The 16,181-nt window shown below is 36.7% G+C and overlaps 1 protein-coding gene across 1 annotated transcript in view; it reads left to right on the top strand.

The window, feature by feature from the left end:
* Positions 1-16,181, top strand: part of LOC120767250 (F-box/LRR-repeat protein 7-like) — a 407,584-nt gene that overhangs the window by 208,318 nt on the left and 183,085 nt on the right. The window lies entirely within an intron of this gene.

Below are 16,181 nucleotides of genomic sequence, written 5' to 3'. Positions count from 1 at the left end.
TGTTTTGTAATTCTGTTGCTTTCTGTTGCACTTTGTTTTGGTTAGTTTCTGTTCTTTAGTTTTTCTTGAAACTTATACTTAGCTTATTGTTAATCTACAGTTTATTTAGAGTTGAGTATATGCATTTTCTTTAGTATACTTGAACTTTTTTTGATTTTTAAGTGTTAACTTCGAGGTATTAAAATTCTCGCGGTCTTTAGTTTTCTTTTTTCTATCCTATTTCTATTGCGTTTTGTCCATCTTTGCCCATTATTGTGTACTTTTAAACGCAACCCTTCAGTTTTTTTGTTTCTCACATCTTTTTCTGTGCCGCGCTTTTTCTTCAATCATTCTCGAATCCTTAATTCGCTGCTTTTTCTTTGCTTTGGTTCAATTCTTCAGCCTTTAAAACAATACTGGCGAAGTGTTCTAATCAATGTTTTATTTATATTATTTTCTCATTTACTCTTTTTCTTTTTTTTGGAACTCCTCCATTTCAGACTTTTGTCCTCTCCTTACATTACGTTGCTAGTAATTAACTCAGTGAAAGTCTGGAAAAGATAATTTAGAAAAATGAGTAATTCAATATTAAAATTTCAAATTTGCTAAGAACTAAAATTAATTTATACAATATTTATTCTAAGCAACTCTAGTTTGAACCAGCTGATTGATTTTGTAGCACAAAATTTCTGACCAAATTGCTGAAATTCCATCGATTCCAGCAAACTACTTCGTGACCCAAACTATCGGTGTGTAAAACACATTTAGTTATCTACCCAAAAAGTCCGTTATCTTAACTGACGGCTCACTTTTGTCGTGACACTCAGAAATTCCAAGTTTCACTGAAACTCTTTCCGACAGCCGCTTCCGTCTCTTACATTCTTTACACTCGGAAATAGTTGTTTAATCTTTGCCTCCATTTGCAGCTACTAAAGACGGCCCTGCAAAAGTTCAGCTATAATCCCTTTGGGAGAGTCAGGCAATGCACTACAATGAGCAGTTAAAAATAAATGAATTCGTTTACGAATTGCAAAATCGTGTTAATGCAATTGTGCCAACGATGTGGCGGATAAAATGGCGTAAAGTGCGCCCCCTTCCACTAATCCATTGTCACACGGTGTTAAGCGACAATAAAAAGGTAAATTATTTTCGTATTATGTATTGCAGGTCCTGTGCTTTTTTCATGTATGCGAGTTACTCAGACACGTACAATAAATAATAATATTATTTTGTTCTTTTGAGGGCGTTAACCACTGCAGCTGCTAGTTGCAAGTGCAAGTGTTTCCGTGCTGTGTTACTCTAGTGATGCATATTTACAGGCGTTCCTCGCTTAACTTGAATTTATTACAAAATTTTTCATTTAATTTAATTCCAATTGCACGTTTCGCATAAATTTGCTTAATAAAAGTGCAAAGTTAAATGGACATGTAAGTTAAAAGGCGTTTATGTATGTTAGCTTGCTGATATTGCAATGTTACGTATACGCCCAGTCGCTTTTAGCTATCACACTAATATATGTATGCACAATAGTGGGTGTATAATAGTTGTGTAAGTGTTTTAGCATAATCAAAGCGAGGAATTTTAGCATGAGAGTGGTTGCGTGCTTTTTAAATTTTCAATTCAGTAACACTTGTACAAATAATTTTTGAAGCTGTAAGTGTTTTTGTATTATTTTCAAAGATATTGTAGGTCATTTAATGCTGATTATACGCGGAACAGGGTATATTGAGTATGCCACGAAGCTTGTAACGCCAAGAAAAAAAATTAGGAGATGCTTTAAAATATATAGGTATTAAATGTTCCGCATGATGAGCTGTGTCCATTTATCCATGTCCGTCTGTATGTCTGTATAGTAGCAAACTATTCCCTAAGTTTTTGAGATATCGTTCTGAAATTTTGTACATGTTCTTTTCTCTCCAAGAAGCTGCTACTTTGTCGAAATCAGCGGTATCGGACCACTATAGCTTATAGCTGTCATATAAACTGAAGGATCAAAATCAGGTTCTCGTAGAGAAAACTTTTTTATTTGACAAGATATATACACAAAATTTGGCACAGATTATTGTATAAGGCAATGCTATAAACTCAGAACAAAATGTTCAGATCGGACCACTATAGCATATAGCTGTCGTATATATCACACCGATTGTATCAATAATGTCTCTAACACTTGTTTAAATATGGTTTAAATCTCATAAAGATTCCACTGATCTCTTTAAATTAAATTATATGATCTCCTCTCCCTCGGTAGGGCTCCAACTATCGAAGCTGCAACGACACGCATGTAACTGCATGTCGGGTGCAATTCGCACATGTCCGATGCCAGCACTTGAAGTCATGCTTGAGCTCACACCAACTCATCTTTTGATCGGTCAGGCAGCCAAACACACACTGTTACAAATGACCCTGACGACTCGAAATTGGCGTAGGGAATCGGTGCAGTAGTCGCAGGACCACGCACCAAACTCTCCATACCTATGCGAAGTTTTCCGAGCATTTTTCAGACAGAAATCTTTGCCTTAAATTGATGATTAGAGATAAACTTAGCGATTGTCAAGATCAATCTCCTTGCGCAGGAGTGTAGAGAACGCTTGAACAGCCTAGTGGAACGTAACCAAGGGCACCTCATCTGGGTGCCCGGTCACAAAGATATAGCCGGCAACGAACAGGCCGATTAGTTCACCCGCTCCGCAGTATACACTAAAATACCAGGACCTGAACCCTTCACTGGGCTGGACCCACGTACCATAAAGGAGCTGCTCCGCAAGGAAGAAGGATAGGCAGATATACGCATTGGCAACAATTATGGTACTAGGCATGCGGCATTCCAATTTGCCTAAGGGGGGTTACAACCTCAGCAGGTTTAAATACGCAACCAACCACCCTAGGTACAAACTCAGACTACTGATCGTATTTTACACTGCCCGTTGCAAGCTGAAGAAGCGCTTTCACAACTTGGGCCTAGCTTCTTACGTAAATTGCCGGTACTGTGACAGGGAGACTGAAGCACCACAACATCTGCCAATTGCCTGCATAGCAGTCTGCAGACGCAGGTTAAAGGCCTTTGGATTTATACTTTCAAATAGGGATCACATCGCCTCGCTGGCACCCAGCAGCATATTGGACTTAATCCGTATGCTGGGGCTAGGTGGGTTATTGTCATTTAGCCATGCATTCCCCGTTTATCAATCAATCAATAATCTCCTTGCCCCCCGTTGCCATAATGTCGCGCATCCTATTTTGCTGTAACGTCTGTAAACGAGTATATTTCACCCAAACTCAAATTGCTTGAAAATGCAAATTATTGTCTGCAGTGAGCAGCCAAAATGAGCAACAGCAGTTATTTTACTTAAATTATTTACTTTTTGCCTAATAAATAAACTAAGTAGAGCTCTCGCAACAAAATTTGGAACAACAGGCAGCCTTCCCCTTGCCAATAATCATCATTTATGCAAATTAGAGAGATGCCACTAAATTGGCGAGCACGTGTGTATAACACGACGTCAAATGTTGTCGAAAAATATGCTGTACTTTCACTACTAATCAGTTGCTACTAGTAATGACTAGTACTTAGTTGGGAACTGTTGAATGTCGCAAATTTGTATTTTTGCTTGCACGATGAGTATCATGGAAATTTAATTTCCTCTCACGTCAGCTACAATCACAGCCAAGCAAACAAAAAAATTTACTTTTTGTATTATACTTAGAAATCTGATGGATTTTTTTCCTTATCATCTAATCACTGTCTACTCCGCCTGCAAAAATCAAGCCGATAAAATTATGTTCACTTACAGATTGGTACAACCACTTTTGTGTACGTATGAAGTTTGATCTTCATATGTCAATTAGTGTGTGCTTCGGAGCTGGTTTTTTACGATGCCAAAACTTTGTCTGTCAATTTTACCATAAAAAAATGAATAACGAGTTTGTTTCAAATTTTGTGAGTCATTCACAATGCCTTAGAAGTGTTTTGTGCAGCATACTTTATCACCGAAACAAGTACTTTAGTGACAAAAATCATTCAGTGAAGCTCGTTAGGTTATCGAAAACTTACCACATGCGAGTCGTTCATGAATTTCGGAAAAAAAAGTTTATAGTGTAAGAAAAAAATTCATGTGAAAAATTAGAAAATATTTTTCTATTATACCACTAGAGATTTACTATACTAGAGATTATATACAAGAAAGTATTGCCAACCAAGAAATTTCTAAAGAACCAGAAAGTATGGAGCACTTAATTACTGAAAAAGTTGATATATCACAATTGAAATGGAGAAAAACACCAATCGACATTCAAGACGTTTCGTTGGAAAGTGTCCGAAGAAGACGTTAAGCCATAATAAAAAAGCCAATTCAATATTTCAACACGATTTTCGATGATGATGGTTGCTATATATATTTCTGGCCTAATAATGTAAATAGGCATATTTATCAACGAAAATGCTTTTTTAATTTTTTTTTTTTATTTTTTTTTGTCGATTGCTGTTTTGCTTCGGGCTCATACGCATAGATCCATGATTCGTCACCTGTGACGATCTTATAAACGTCTTTTGAAGCACCGCGATCGTATTTTTTCAGCATTTCTTTACACCAATCCACACGAGCCTTTTTTTGAGCGTTTGTCAAATTGTGCGGGATCCAACGAGAACAAACCTTTTTTACGGCCAAGTGTTCATGCAATATCGAGTGTATGCTGGTGGGAGAAATGCATAGGCATGCCTCTATCTGAAGGTATATTACATGACGATCTTGCATTATCAGTTCACGTACGGCATCGATGTTTTCTGGCACAACGGCTGTTTTTGGACGACCTTCACGGAATTCGTCTTTGAGCGAGCGTTGGCCACGATTAAATTCGTTGTACCAGTTTTTCACAGTGCTATAGGATGGTGCTTCATAGCCATACAAAGATTTTAGTTGATCGATGCACTCTTGTCGCGATAATTCACGTCGAAAGTTCTGAAAAATGATCGCACGAAAATGTTCACGAGTTAATTCCATTTTTTGGCCGAGATGAATTTTTTAATTCCCTGTAAATAAAACAATTCACGATTAAATGGCAAAACGTTCTGAGTGATGTTATGCTAAAAAATGTCAAACTTTCTAATGGAAATGTCAGATGGCACCTGGCAACACTTAGTGTTGCTCTAGGCCAGAATATATATAGCAGCCCTCGTATCCGCAGATTTCTTAGAGTTTTGTTGTACTTGGACGTAGCTCAGCTGCCGGTGTTAGATGCTCATGGCACGCAATAACAGATTCGATGCCGAGAAATAAATTTTTTGATAAGTCAAGGCAACCACCTAAAAGCGATAATAATTATGACGAGTTATACAAAATTCGTCTACTATTATCGTTGCTCAAACAAAAAAAAAATTCTACAATCAACCTCAAGAGTGGTGTTCCTCTTTGAACATTGATGATCAGGTTAGTTGCATATTTCAGGAAGACCATCCTTCATACTGTACAACTCTACTAATCATCACAAGTGGGGACTGAAAATGTAGACAAGAATATTTATGACTTTGTGCTCTATGCTGGTGATGGAACTTGCCCTTCATATGAACTCGGCATAACAAATTACAAACTTTAATTGTTGAAGTTCCGAAACCGGTTATTGTTATATAGTGAAACATTGCACCAACGAATGCTACATAAAAATATTTCATTGCAGCCTAGGAACATTAGTTATTAATTCGTGGCTCCTGTATCGGAGACATCTCAAAATCGTTAATCCAAACGCCGCTTAAAAAATTCCAGATGGTTATCGCAACTGAGCTCTTAAGCGCTACGCCGGTGTTTTTCAGTTTTGCTCAAAAGACGAGGGGACGCTCTACTGCCATACAAAATGCAGAAATCGACTCAACTCTGCCTTCACATTCTTCGTCAGAGGCGTCTTGTTCGAAGCGCCGTCATGTTGTTGAAAAACCCCCAACTCAAAGCGATACGACGAAAATGATGATTGAACAGCTTGGGGAGAGAAAGGACGATGTTGTCTTTGTAAAACCGGAACACCTCGCCCAAAATGCGTAAAATGTGGTGTTCATCTATGCTGCAAGACGCACAAGAACTGTTTTAACTTATCGCACTTATGTACAATACAAAACAAATATATATGTATATTATAAATAAAGGCATATCTCTTGTATATATATGCTCATAAGGAACGTTCAATATCTTTTGTTTAGATCAAGCCAGAGAGTCAATTAGTTGAGCCATTTTAAGCCAGAAAATCAAGAAAAAAGTTTCCGAACGGGTTATTAACGATAACTTCGTATAAGTTAAAGAAATAGTGCTTTAAAGTGGTCGTGTTGGCATCAAAGAGATGCCAGAGAATCTCAATATGTTTTACGGATCCCCAGTATCACCATCTTGATTATTGTTTTGAATATGGAGCGTGTCAATATGAGACTATGAGACTACGTAAACCACCAGAGCGGACAGCAGCGAGTTATATTGCCCGGAGCTAGATCTCAGGCGACTCTTCAAGCTGTCGGAATACTGCTCTATTTTCTAGCGATAGCCCGGGCGCTATTAAAGCAATGGTCTCACATCCGTACGTCAGAGAATGTCCTTAGAAGCAGGAATATAGTATTTATAGATGTTGCCGAAAAGGGGCTGCATATGTACTCATTTGCTGACGAAAAATCGGATGAGATTGCCAAAAGAGCCATCCGCTTGGCTTCCGAACCAGTTTAGGAAATACGGAAGTCATTGAAAATGGTACACAACGAAATTTTCGAAAGATCCGACAGACGGATCAGGGTGAGATGCAATATCTTAGACACATGGAGGATCGCCAAGGCCTGGAGCAAGGGAAGGGAAGGAAAACTGGCAAGCCTTCTATTCACACGATCTCGTAAAGATGGTTGTTGGCCTAGTCACAGATCACAACTCGCTGGCAGCACATGCAAAGATTATTAAAGATGACACATTTAGCAAACGTAGGGAAGTACGCATCGTTGAGACGCTGGAGCTTCAATTCTTCTTATGTCCGGTCATATCTGCAGCAACAGCTTAGATTTCTAAGGGCTTCGCAGTTCAAGAGACTGGTTGAAGTATAAGAATTAGACATCGATTCCCTATTAAACTTCGCAAAAAGCGTTGCCACTCTGTTCGACATGAACTTTAGCCCGTATTAGTAAACCTCCAGCTGGCATTTGTGGACAGATAATGATGTATGTCTTATTCACCACAAAAATGCACCGTCAGACTCTAGCATGATTGTGACTGACTGTTTGGCCAAACATGAAACGAGTTTCGGCGCTTAGTCATCGTATACGCTAGATTTGACCCCAGTGACTTTTTTCTGTTTTCGAAACTGAAAAATCTACTTCGGGGAACGCTCCGTTGAACTGTACTATATCAACTCCAGCGCTTGTTTTCTCTAACCATGCGAACTCACTTCAGTGCGGGGAGATGACATGAATAATTTGTTCGGAAATCGATGAGTTGCCTTGAGTAATAATCTAATTAAAAATTTGTTAATATAACTTTTCAAATAAAAATTTTTCCTAACAAGAGTTTGACTTTGATCGATCAGTTTATATGGAATATCACCTGCTCTATATGTCAGTATAACGTAAACTAAAAATAATGAAATTTAAGCAGAATTGCGAAACCGCAAAACTACTATTATCGGATTAGAAAAAACCTCAGCGCTGTCATAACAAACGCAGAACTAACGGATGCCGTAACTGTTACACGAGACAAGAGGGTAACATTATATATAGTAACAACAAGTCAAAATATGATATCAAAAACACGATGCATTTTATTGAATGATTTGTATCGCTTGACTTATCTTAAGTACTCAAAGCTGCCATGCTATTTTTAGATACACATAAATACTCATTGACATTCCTGCCGATTCACTTCAACGCAACCGAGTTGATTAAAAATAAATAGTAGAAGCACGCACTCACAGAAATTTGTTTAGTATACATGCACGCCTACTTAAAGCAGTGGGCGGAGCGACTGTGGTGTAGGAAATTTTATTGTTTTTACATTTTTCCTCATTGGGTATTCAATTGGAGAGAGTAGAAGACACACACTTATCAAAATTTAGTTGGGCTTTCCCTCACACTGGCTGAAGTGGGTTAATTTATTTATTTATTTTGTTTTGGTAATTCTCAGTTTTCTACTGACTTTGTAGAGCTAATTGCTGTGGGAGCTCGCTTCATCGTTGATTGCCTTTATTTTTTTGATACATAAAAAGATAAATAAACGCCTCAACACCACGGTCCAGAGATTGTAGTTATAGAAAGACAGCACGACAACGACAGTTCTATTGAATTAGTAGCAGCACAAGTAACAAGTTTTCATTTCTGTTTCGATTCTAAACATTCAAGATGGTTTGATAAAAGAAAAAGACATTGGTGGGCAATTCTTTCTGCCTGTTGACTTCAACTAGATACATATTTCTGTGAAGCTGTACTCAGATCAGTCGAGCACAGAATACAAAGTAGTAACTAATTTGAAGACAGTTCTCTCTCATTTAAGAGAAATTCCATGCTCTCTCTTGTTACACATGCAGCAAGAGAGTAGAGTTCGACAATAAAGTGCAGCGAATCGAACAGGCCAGTGATAAGAGCAAAATACAGTGACTAAGTTTGAACCGATGTTATGAAATCTCATCAAAAAAACTGTGTTTCGCTAATAATTAACATTTTTATTGGCGCAAAACAACTTTATTGCCTTTAGTGACGCCACTGTGGTTCATATTCGTGTCAAAGCCACGTTCTTTAAGTTAGAATCCTCGTCATCATATCGTGCAGACCAGTGTAGCTGATAACAACAACATCCGGGTAATACCGAAAAAGCGCAAAATCCGAACCAATAGCGTCAACAGCATTTGTGGGGCATTTGTACGCACTCGAGTTGCAGACATTTAGAAACGTCAGATAAAAATCACAAAATTAATAGATATGGAAAGGTTGTAACAACCATCGGAACACATGTTTATATCAGAAACGACATTGGTGGCGTTTGTTTGCCTCGCTACTTAATTTTTTTTGCTTTTATTACTATTTTTTATGTTTTTGTTTTGTTGCTGGCAATATGGTGTTAGTAACGTTATCAGCTCGAACCTTATATTCCACGGCAGGGCGGACAGTTTTTTGTTGTGGTGCGAAACGAATTGGATGTTTATGTGTCATTATTTGAACAAAAAAAACTAATAATCTCTTCATATTCTTCGTTGATTTGATTCCCTTGAATACTTCGTTCATCCAGGGGTCTGTAATGGTTATTACTTCCATCATAAAATATTTAGCGTTACTACGTTACGTGTAGAACGGCGTTCTTTTCAATTCTGTGGCCTTACTTCCTGCTATACATGGATAGTGATTCGTTTTCAGTGATATTTTAGATTTAGCGTTCGTCAAAAAGGACCTAATTCAGTAGAAGTTGTGATGTAAATATTCGATTATGAATTCAGATTACATTCTATTATGATAGTTATGTTCTCTTTCATTTTACTTTATGTAGGCAATCTTTTGTGGAAAGAGAATTGTATTTCGAGATACGAAAAGCTAAAACAGAAGTTCGTTTCTGCTGATAACCTACCGCAAGCTTTAATAGTCTAACTATGTACATTACAACTTTCTCTTTTTTTCTTGTGGTTTCCAGCCATTTACTGTTCGTTTCTTATTTGGAGCGTGCCAGTTTCAGTACATTTTTCAATTGGCTATGAATTTTGAAGGTTGAAGAAGCGATACTTTAAAGCTTTGCAAATTTCATCATGATCCTTTGTGAACAACATATCTTCTCTCTGCCAGGATTTTCGAGTGTACATGTCTCCCTCTCATTCCAATTCTTTTGAATATTGAAATTTCTGTCCAACTTCAGCTCTCAGTTGTACTCCTCCTCAGCTCCTCCATCGTGAAGTTGGAGTTTAAGAAACATAAATAATATTTATACATATTCTTTCGGGTTCTAGTACACTCGCTTTATTTATGTTTATTTATATAGCTATAACAGCTGATTACATTAACCTTGATTGCCCCTCTTTTTAGGTAGGTTTGCGGTAGGCGCTCACTTCATTAAAGATAATACTCAATAAGCGTTACACAAGCCAATTTAATATATTTTATCGGTACTATATTTCTTATCTAGATAAAACACTCGACAGCACGTGCTCATATCTGCCCAGGTTTACACAAAGCACAGTAAATCGATGCGCTAGCAGTTGCATATAAAATTTTTTAAAATATTGTATTTTATTTATTTTTCGATTTGTCAAATGTCTTCAGTTATTTTATCGGAATGAGAGCCGACGAGAACCATCAAATATATACAGTAATTTAACTAGGTGAACCAATAGCTCCCAGAACTATAGAAGTTTGCGGTTTTTCCCTAGAATTTCTGTTGTCAGAAGATCTGAAACTAAAGAGTATTTTTCTTAAAGAAAACAGTTATTATTATTTTTTAATTGGAAGAGCTGAAATTTCGATTGTATTTTCAATAATTTACAATAAATACTTGGAAGTAGTGTGACGGTTTCTTTCTGCTTTAAAGTCTTCTGTATCGCTAACTTAGGTTGGATCTAAAATTATGTTTATAACATAGTCTTGAAACCTCATACCAGTTTCTATAAATTAATCTTCGATTATTATGAATAATTCTATAAATATGTATGCCTTCTATTGCTTTTGTATGCAGATGCAACTTCTCTATATCTGATTGTGGAACATATATGTATTCGGCTCGATATAATAAGAACCGTATTCTCCTGACATGTTTTTCGGATCATCCGATTCAAAATGTCTTATTACACATACTAGTGAAACATAAAGATATTAAACTTTGGAGCTACATGACAGGTTAGATTAGAGTTAAAATTGTTCCAAACAAGAATCTCACTTGGACTGTTTATAATGCTGCACCTTTGTGGTACCTAAACTCCTAAAACATTGATTATAAATAACGTCATAAATCGATAAAACACTTTGAGCCGAACACAAATTTGTTGAGACAGTTAATATCAGCATTGGCTATGCCGCCTGGCTGAAGCTATGACTGCTGAGATGTTTCAACCAAAACTTAGAAAAAACTGGAGAATGGAGGAGAGAGTACCTGGATTTTTCCAGCTCACCTTCTCCTGTACAAATTTGACAATTTGAGTCCGTTGGGATTTGAATATCTATTGATAAGGTTCAAGGAGTTCAGAAGACCTCCAACGTTCAATTCTAGGCCAGAAGGATCTCGCAACTTAGGTCCATAGGTCTGGTGTTAGATGACAATATATGCAACGGAGATTCTACTCGTTCCTACTCCGATGTGATCGGAATTAGGATTTCCCTCTTCTTATCGGCTTTTCAATTTATATATCATATGAAGATAATGAAGTTTATTGATGTTATTACTAGTGAGAATGCACACGCCTTGACTGACTTTGAGCGCAGAGTTTGCGAGCACAACAATGATCACCTCGTTGAAAGAAGCAGCAGTTCGTAGCAGTACGTCTACCGCCACCTTGATAGCACCTACTTCTGCCTGAAAAATATTAAGAGTGCTTACAGTGGTAGCCCAAAGCTAAGGCTGACGGAGAGCTCTTCAGAGGAAACTCCCTCTCCAATCTTTCTTCCTAGTTGTGACGCACTCGTAAAAAAAGTCACTGCACATTTTCTCCAGCGACTTCTCTCCATTCACATATTTCTCGTCGGTATGTGAGCAGAGAAACATCCACCAACAACGCCTTTGTAATGCCCATGGCCGCTTTTTGCACAGAGACGACAACATCAATAAAAATTACAACAACTTAGTAGTTCTCAGAGTAATAAAGAATAATTTGGTTCTAAACTACATATCTTCTAAAATAACAACAAAACAATGTTAACGGTTTCCTCGGAGCGGAGAAGTCATAATCGTGGTGCAAAAATCAAGCGTTGTCGGCCCATAATTTCGGCCTCTTTTTACGAATAGCTTCGCACAAACTATGGATAACACATAAATAGTATTCCTTGTTGTCCGGTCAGCAGGAATTCGGTGTGCACCTCAACTCGATAATCGAAGAAAATTGTCAAGATAACACTGATTTTGATCTGCTTTGAAGGGGATTTTTCGGCTTCACCTTTGCCATGACATTTGGCCGATTGATCGTCTGTTTACGGGTTGTAAGCATAGATCCAAGACACATCGCCCCTAATAATACGTTTCATGACATCCTGACAGTTGTACCAACCTAAAAAAAAAATATTGCGACGAATGGGTTTTCGCGTGAAATTTAAATTAAGAAGTCTTACTATTTTTGGTACACAGTAGTATTCTAGTCGAACAGAATTTCAGGAAATCGAAAGTGCGAATCATGTAATGAATTTGTTGGCTATCCATTCTCTCTTACTCTTTTTTCGAAACTTTATTTATATAAGTATATAAAATACTCAATATCGTCTATTTATCTTATAGTACTGCCATGCGAGGCTAGTTTTTAGCAATGATGATTTGGTGGATTTAAATTTAATTATGCAAAAATATTTTAAAACAATATCAGATAAAATGACGTTACTCAAAGCTATTTCATTCCTTAAATTAAAAGCCATTAATTTAATTTTACTATCGAACCATTAGGTTTATGAAAAATGTTATAATCATTGCTTAGATAATATTGAAGTATTATCGAGGCAAATATTCGTGTGAAGAGATTGTTAATAGACAGATACTATATACATATGTATGGTATATGTAAGCACTTGAACACCGTGGAAAGTTTTAAGGCCGAAAATGATTGAAATCTAAAAATGAATAAGCTTCTAAGAGTTAAGACATTGTCGCTAAGGTTTTTTGGTTTCGCTGATGATGGAACGGAACTATCTTGTAGTTTGATTAATCTAGAATCGGACTACCTATATACGAACATCGTTGATTACCTATGCTACAATCCTTTGAAATAGAAGGTTATGGGATCAGTTTGTTTGGAATGCGAAAGGAATTTTTTTTGTGGATTACTTGCAAACTGGTAAAACAATTAATTCTGAATATTATTGCAACCTTTTGGACAAGTTGAAGGAAAAAATTCGTGATAAAAGACCCGGTTTGCAGAAGAAAAAAATCCTTTTCATCAGGACAATGCTCCGTGTGACAAGAGCATTTTTGACAGTGGCTAAAATCCATGAATTAAAGTTCGAGTTGTTGGAGCATCCACTGTATTCACCAGATTTGGTCCCCAGTGACCTCCATTTGTTTCCATAACTCAAAAAATTTACGCGTGGCAAGCGTTTTTTATCAAATGAAGAGATCGTAATGGCTGTTGAAGCGTATTTTGCAGACCTTCTGGATTTTCACTTCAGGGATGGCAACCACAGATTGGAGAATCGTTGGAGCAAGTTGATTAATGTTATGGGAGATTATACTGAATAATAAAGTGTATTTTGAATCATAAAATTGCGTTTTTCTTATCAAACGACAAAACTTATTGAACAACCTGGTAGTAGAGCTTAATTATAGAACTTATTACAAATATATTTCTTTGATCACAGACAGTTTTACTGCTGAGTTTATATTCAACAAATTTCAATTTTTTTAAAGTAAATCTTGGAATTTCTGATTCAAACCTTTCAAACTTTGGAATTTTGATCTTCGAGTTATATATTGATTAGATAACTGATTAAATATCAGACAATGTATATAAGCATTTGAATTACTTACTTACAGGTATCTTCCTAAAAACGGCTTCCACAGACCGTTATACAAATCAGTTGGCTGGAATGTCAGAAGTTTAAGTTAATACATGTGGCTAAAGTCTAGATCCAACTGTCAGTCTAAAATAATGCATGGTGGCAAGGGCTAACACATTTTGAAAGATCGGTATTAATGTGAAGAGTACTTATGTATAGTTGTCACAAAAAAGTAACCGAAAATTGTAAATTAAACGAAAAATATTTAATTATTCATTAATGATTATTTTTTCGCCTTCCAAGCAATCCTCATCCGATGTAATATATTTATGCCAACGATTTTTCTAGTCCTCGAAACACTTTTCATAAGCACTTTTTGTAATAGCCTTCAGCTCCTGCAGCGAATTTTGTCTCTTCGATCGCCTGAAATTCCACGAAGCGGTAGTTTCAATACAAGAACAGGAAAAAATCACACGGAGCCAAATCTGTTGAATATGGTGGTTGATCGATGATGTTGCTTGCGTTTTTAGCTCTAAATTCGGTGAAAATCATGGCTCGATGCGATGGTGCGTTATCATCGTGTAAAATTGATGAATTTCTTCTTCCACAATTTCAGCCGTTTTGAACGATGTTCTCACGTAGAACTTCAAATAGAACTCCTTATTGATCCGGATACATGATATACCAAACCACGAATATTGAAAAAACAATGACTGCCACCTTTAGTTTTGAGCGGCTTTGGCGTGGTTTTTGCTTTCGACTCGTTTTTTCCTTCCATTTCGTTGATTGTTGACTTGTTTCATGTCAATCTCATAAACCCGTGTCTCATCGCCAGTTATAATGCTCTACATGAATGTGTGATCGGAATTCGCATGATCAAGCATGCTCAAAGAGACCTGTTTACTAAACTTTTTTTTGAAAAAAAATCAGTTTTATCGTGACGAACAAGAATGCGTTTCATACCCAAAATATTCACCAAAATTTTTCGAACTATGTAGCGAGAGATGTCGAGCATCTCTCTAACACTTGCCTAATGATTTTCAAACCCCACATTCTCCCCCTCTTTAATATTTTCATCAATTAAAGAGATCGACCGGCGTCCATAACGCGGCATGTCTTCAACGATCTCTCGATCGTCTTTGAAAGCTTTGTACCTCTAAAGGATTATGGAACTCTGCTTCTTCTTCTTTTTTATACGAAAATCTTCGATCCAAAAGTACCCAGCTATTTCAAAAAAGAACCTTGTAATATTGATTTTCAACGCACAGTTTATTTAATAAGTTTCACAAACCCGAAGATTAAGTTTAATATTCCAACTACACTATTTGCTGCCGCTAATAGTTTTGTCACAGCTAGGCAACTGCCCTCGTTGTGGTAATGTAAATGGAGACTTAGTAAAATCGAAAGTCATTGCCGGTAATATGTGTATAAAATGTGTCTCGATTTGCGGTTAGTAACCTCAATACTTGCAGGTTTATGTACGATACTTTTTATAAATAAAATATTTAATTATTTTACTAGAACTCACCGCAAAGCTTACGGCTGACAGGCAAATATCTTTGTACTATATCTATAACTTTGTTTGCAATTGATTTATTTTGAATAATTACGAAAAGTAATCTAAATTTATAATTAGCTTAAGGAAAGGCAAAATAACGCACCGAAACTCGGTGTGTGATAAACGAGGCATTTGCGATTTTAAAATGTGCTTAATTTTCGACATAACGGCCTTAAGCGTAGTGCGACTATTATTTTTAGATTGTCACAGATAATTAATTAAAGATACTAGTATTTTGCGTGCTTCTTATTCAAATATGTTACCAACTCAATATTAAAGCTAATGGACGGTGACAGTTCCAAGGCTAGAGACCAATTTTAAATATTTGGAAAATGTTATGTGAAACATGTGAAAATGAATTATCGAGGTTCCCTACTTCTATAAAGAAAAAACGCAGAAACTTCAAACTTAATGGGGAATATTTATCATCATTCTAAAGAACATTCTTTGGCATTTGTTTTTTGATGATTATTTATTGAATGTTGGCCGTGGCTACGTATCAGTTGATCCATCCGTTGAATTCAGTTTTCGATTACTCGTTCGAGCATTTCGACTTTTAACTGGCGTATGGCAAGGGTGATGTGTTACACCAAGGCCTGAAACGAAGCAAGGAAGTCTAAAGGTGTGATATCATACAATCTTGGTGAAGTTCTCTCAATAAATCTATTGTATGATGCGTTGTGTGGGAAGTGGCACCGTCTTGTTGAAACCAAATATCGTCGAGATCACGAGCTTTAAGTTCAGGCATTAAACCAATGATTCCATCGGCCCTCAAACAGCACCAAACCGTTGTTTTTCCTGGATGAAATGACAGCTCTTGAATCTCTACAGGTTGCTATTCGTCCCAAATAAGATCAATAGGACTTGTTCAATGAAGAAAAAAAACTTCTTGAAGTGAGATTTGTACAGCTTTGTTTTTCATTTTCTATTATATTCGTAGAATTTCTATAAAGTTAGCTATTATTGTATGCGTAGATTTTCAGTTTTGTAGACGATCACTATGGGATCACTGCCATTTCTTGAATTAAG

The sequence above is a fragment of the Bactrocera tryoni genome, chromosome 1 (assembly GCF_016617805.1).
Source record: "Bactrocera tryoni isolate S06 chromosome 1, CSIRO_BtryS06_freeze2, whole genome shotgun sequence".
In the NCBI taxonomy this organism is placed as follows: domain Eukaryota; kingdom Metazoa; phylum Arthropoda; class Insecta; order Diptera; family Tephritidae; genus Bactrocera; species Bactrocera tryoni.
Note: the sequence above shows the minus strand (reverse complement) of the source record. Positions and strands in the feature narration are given on the sequence as shown.